The following is a 6,000-nucleotide window of genomic DNA, read 5'->3' as shown; positions in this document are numbered from 1 at the left end:
GGTTACTTCCATGAAGGTCGTGTTGCTCAGCAGCATCCACACATCAAGTGTGTATGCCACAGTAGGGGCTTCAGCAAAAAGATGCCTTTGGAGGTGTTCTTGGTGAAAAAGAAAGACATCTTGTAAGTGGCAAGAAATCAAATTGTGCTTGACCAGCGTGGTGGTGGTCTCTTGGTCACTTTGAAGTAATGTCCTAAATGACTCCTTCTCAATCATGCCAAACAAAAGTTCACAGTCACAGATAAGGAAGCAGATCACAGTCTTTAATGATGCAGCAGTCAAGTGGGGCTCCAAGAGAAAAACAAGAAAACGGATCTGATGAGAAGCAAGTAAAAAGTGAAAAACATTGGAGAGACAATTGGAGTTATAAATGTGCATGTGCACCATTTTTGGCGTCTTCTTAGTTGTTGTGAATCTTTTGATCATCCCCATCTGTTTGGTCCTTTTGTTGGGGTCTCCAAGGTTATGTTTGGAAATCAAATGATCAGACTGATAAGACATACCTTTGGTGCTAGAATGGAGGGGTGGTAATGCACCACACTCTTTCCCATCCTTTGAAGTTACAGTAAACTGAAGTTTGTTGCCACAGGATTAAAGTGGGTCCAAACCCAGCTGCGCTTGGTAGAGGCCAAGGGTGTGCTGCTCTGGTTGTTGGTCAATTCAATGACAGCATCTTGACTTTGGATTTGCCCGGAGTCTGAAATGTTGTCCATGATTTGGATGGGAATTGTGATTTGGCACTAGTACTACAATCACCTCTACTAGACTATATTTGTGCCAAAAATGATAAGGAAAAGTTATTTTTTTGGAGAAAGACCAGGAATCACTCAATTTCTTGCAGAGACCCCACCATGTAAATATCCGTGTAGCACGTCGACGTGCACACACGGAGAGTTTTGAAATAAATCTCAAAGTCTTTTGGTCGGATTGAGACTGAGGTTTTTGTTGAGCGCCCTTTGTGCTTTGTGATTTGTTTAAAGGATTTGCAGAATCCTTTGTTGTCAGTGGGGGCCAACTGACTTTCAACCTCCCAGGTGATAAGGGGAAGATGTACTTGTCGTGGAACCTCTTTGATGGGTCGTTACAGGGTCCAAGGAAAGTCTTTCGTGTGTGCATGTCGATGTGCTACACGGATATTTACATGGTGCCCTCTCTTAAACTCTTTGTAGCATTTTTTTTCTTACGCCCCATGACTTGGCCTTGAATTCAGGAATCTGAAGGTCAAATCTTGTTCTCAATAAAACTAATTTGTCCTAATGGCTTCAAAAGGTATGATTTGTTGTTTTTTGGTTTCTCAAACCAGTAGCAGTGGCTTAGTCTTGGAATCTTGACAACTCTTTGCCTTTTATGTCTCTTCAGTGATAGTTGTGACAATCCAAAGGAGACTCCTCCTTGCCTAAACTCATCAACTGGCAGGGTAAATGTTGCAAGCAAACCACCCCTTGGTGTGATCTCACACATCTTTTTCTTCTTCTTGGACTCCCTGCATCCCCCAACTTTTAGCCCGGGGAGATGCGGGGGGGATGCGGAGGTAATGTTCTGACTCCCTAGTGGGGTCCCCATGGGGGCGGGCTGCAGGACGCCTCCAGATGCCCCGGGAGACCCAGGGCAAGAGCCTAACAAACACCACAACTGAATTACAGTATGAGAATATTTTAGACAAGTTGATGAAGTAGCTTTGAAATTTGACTGTATTCAGATGAGGTTGAATTGAATTAAAAGAGAAATGGAAAGAACAAAACAATTTTTTGTAGAATATTGTTTTGATACTTTTCTGGGAAAAACAAAGACAAAAGGCAGGGATCAAAAGATGAAAGAATTAAGGAAACACAGTGCTGTGATCTGAATCCTAATGAGGATCACTTCTGAGAAGTGATGTGACTCTGTTATCCCAAACTTGAAGCCAACTGCTCTTCTTGCCTATGTGACTTTCAACTTCTCTCATTCCCCTTAGTCAACTCACAGAGCCAACTTCCAAACCATTGATATTTGCTCTCTGGGAAGGTTTTAAGAAATTACACATCTTAGGTGTCAAAATTTTAATTCAGGTGATATTGAGCTTTTTTTGAACAACATGATCAAGAGTCAATGTTGAGATCCAGAAGGAACCATTCTGAGAACTTGACAGAGCTTACCTGCCTGATGTTTCAACAAAAATGGGATCATGTGTCCTTTTGGGAAAACAACACCAAAAGCATGTGCAGCAAAACAAACTATTAGTTGTGCAACAACCTATGTTTGATGTACATGATTAAGCCACCTGTCCCAGCAGCAGATGTGTCTTCAGAAATGCCTGGCACAATAGGCTTATTAATTAACTTGACTTTGATAAAATCAGAACTGGTCCCCAATTTTGAGATTTTTTTCAAGAAAGGTCATCATTCAATTGAAGAACTAAAACCACAAGCTGTAAGACTGAGGCTTATATGAATCTTGGGACAGGTATCCACCTAGGGTCTTAGATCTGATAGGTCTGGTACTATACCTTGTACCTCAGTACCTAGTTGGGCTGTGACCCAGACTGGTCCCTGCCCGACCAATTCTGCCCAGCAATATCTTTGAAGCTGCCAGTCTGTGCCCTGTCACACCAAAACCTAGTCCCAAATTCCCTGCAGGTACACCAGTGGCCCTTTCTTCCTGGGCATTTGTTTCACTTTTGCTCAAGGAGTAGAAAAATGTTCTTTTTCTTTTGGTACATCCTCTGTATGGCTCTTTTGGATGTCTAAGTAGGCTCATAGAGCTAAGTAGATTTTGATACACATATAATGGTAATATAGGCCTAAATCATTGCATGTTTACCACATTCTTGCACCTACAAGGGATTAAAGGTGTGCCCTGGTTGGACCTTAGTCACTTTTGAATTCCCTTGGGTCTACCCAAGGCTGAACTGGTCTGTGTGTCTGGCCCTGAACTTTCAGGGTTGGATCACAGCCCAAGGAGCCCAAGGTGAGGTATTAGAGCATCCACAGCTGTGCCATAAATCTGTAATGTACAGAGGGTGGCACAGATCATGGGAAGTGTGTGATGTATTATATTTGAATGATGTACAGATGTGGGAACCTACAGTACGGCCTATAGCATAATTTTGAGGGTGGGGTATGGCTTGGTTGATCATTGAGGTGTATGATTTGTGGATGATCTGATTGTCAATAAGTCAAGCAAGTTTTCAACATGTAACAAGTGATTATAACTTGTTACAAGTTGTTTACGAATGATATATATATGTAATCCAGTCCATCAACAATATCAATCAAATAGAGAAATAGAAGAAATAACACTGATCTGTGGCTCTAATTGTCAATAAGTGTGCTTATTGAGTAGGCAAATAAGATAAGGATCATGATTATATGACCAATAATATTATAATAGGGGGGTTCAAGTCAAAAAAATCAGACCAAAATTAGGTTTTATGCCGTGTTTGCAAAAACTAAATTATAAGTCTGTTTAGTAGAGGCGCTCACAGGTTCTAAAATTATAAAATAGGGGGTTTCAAGTCAGGATATTTTTGTGAAAAATTTTATGAAACGGACAAGTTTTCAAAATTTTACGGTGTTTTTTCTGCAAAGATACAGTCAACAGCATTTGGGACACCTTTTCAGGTGTCCCAAATTTTTGAAAGTTATGTGAAATTGTCCAGTCTTGGACAACTTGTTGTACTGCAAAATACCGTAAAATTTTTGACTTGAAGCCCCTAATGCCTATAATTTTAAGAGCTTTACTTTTTTTGCTGTAAAAAACGTCTTTTTTTTCTCAAAAATAAATGTCACACATGCATAGGCGGTTTCAATTGCCTACAACCTCCTCTTTCTAAAAAAGAGGCGGCTATAATTGCCTACAACCATCTTGTCAAAGATGATGTATTGTGGGGTTTTTATAATAAGATGATATCATAAATTTCTTGCCGTCTTTGAAACTAGACACAAGTTGTCTATCCAGAGAACTGATAAGAAATGAGACATAGATATTTATATTATGTAATGTATAATCTTCCTTGAAGCTCATTTGGCTTTGCGTGGGTCAAAGCTTGGGGGCTGACAGATTGATTGTTTGGTAAAGCTACTGATAATTTGGTTATGATTGTAAAGGATGAGGAACAAAAGAAAACAAAGATCAAGGGTTGATATACATGTAAGAACAATAGTACAATACTAACTATTAACCTAGATAATATTGGTCTATGTACATGACCAAGTTGAGAATTTGTTTGATTCATCTTACTTTCTCCAAATTAAATTGTGCTTTGATATCTTTTCAAGTTCTTTCCTTTTGCATCAATGTAAATAGACTAACATCAAAACATGTGGATCCTTGTTTGTTGATCTTTTTTGAAAAAAGAGAAAACAAACAAGCCCAAATGTTTTCTTTGAAATTTACATTCAAGACACATGAAACTCAATACATTTTGAATTTGAGACATATAGCATCTTGTTGGTTGAAGCTGAATAGCAAGGTGAAGAAGGGATGGGTACCAAGAGATTGGCCAACAGATCAATGCAGGGGCACAGGAGTTGATTGGTGGCTGATGTTTGTTGTGAGGTAGCTGACGAGTAGGGCCTTGCCCCAGCCCCTCCCAGCTCTCCCAAAGCCCCCCCAGCAATTTTCCGGCATTTTTTTTACGGACGGCACTATTTGGCGCCTGCTTTGGGTTTCCCCAAAGCCCGCTTTTTTCGGGGCTTTACCCGCACCCTCAGTGGCAACCCGGACCCGTCCCAGCCAAGTTTCACCGCAGCTCGCATCCAAACCGGGCGCAACCAAAGCTCCAAAGCCCGTTTATCGCATTTAGGGCTGCTGAGATACCACATTGGGCATTTCAGGATCCTGAACCGGGCTTTTCAGTCGACAAGAGGGCATTTAGCGTACATACCAGTCAATCAAAACCGGGCAGCCTATCGACTTTCCCTCTGCTTCAAGATCCATTCCATCCATTCCATCTATCCCTTGAATCGCCACCGCAAGCCTTCACGCACTAGTTCTCCCAAGATGGTAAGTCTCTTCTCTTTTTTCAGAGTTCATACTCTCTGACCTTCTATACCACGCTGACCAATACCGTACTGCCTCATCCTCAGCCGTTGTTTACGTTGACTCTAACTACCCTTGGCTCTGAACACCCAACCCATCGATTTCTCATCTCAACACATCAACCGCCAACAATTGTCCCAAGTATGGCTCCACCATACACTTCAACTTCAAAAACGGTCTTACCAAACACTATCGCTCCCCCTACTTTTGTTCGCAAAAGGGAACCATCTCACCGTCCAACTCCAACACGACGTCCACCACAACCTCCATACCCTCCATACAACCCTTACGTGTACCCTCCACCACCCGACTACTGGCCCTACCCCTCAGGCTTCAGTTATCGTCATGACGCCTCAGACGACGAGACGTTTAGTGAGGAGACCACTGCGCACCCGAAGTCAACTAACTGGCGATATCCCCCATATCCACCTTATCCACCTTATCCTTACTATCCACCCCCACCCCCACTTCACAGCCGGACCCCATCAATTCAATCCAGGACTCGTATTCCACCTGAAAGCCCCCGTTCTCCTCCTACAATTACTCATCAAAGCCCCACTTCCGAACCAGCTACCCCTGCCAGCATCACCCCAGTAGATGCTATTCCCAAAGCGACTACTTCAAACATTAAAGATGCTATCACAGCTCAATCTATCTTCCCACCAGGTGATCCTATTGTTCCAGCGGGTGATCCAAATGTTGATAGTCCAAACCTAACCAACGACGACGATGATGATGAAGAGGAGCATATTGATATTCAAGCTGAGCGTGATGAGGATTGGCCACCAATCGGTTGGTATCCTCTCCTCGCTTCCCTCCCTGTTATTGATTCATGTTTCACCTCTTACTTACTCAATCTGACGGTTGCTTTGTCTTGCTCACCTCTGTGCTGCTGGGATCAGGAGTACCACCAATAAAGCTCATGCAATCACCTGTGTTTGGCAAGGCATTTGTGGCTGCGGAAAGTGGAGTTATGTATCT

The sequence above is a fragment of the Melampsora larici-populina genome (assembly GCF_000204055.1).
Source record: "Melampsora larici-populina 98AG31 unplaced genomic scaffold MELLAscaffold_47, whole genome shotgun sequence".
NCBI lineage: Eukaryota > Fungi > Basidiomycota > Pucciniomycetes > Pucciniales > Melampsoraceae > Melampsora > Melampsora laricis-populina.
Note: the sequence above shows the minus strand (reverse complement) of the source record.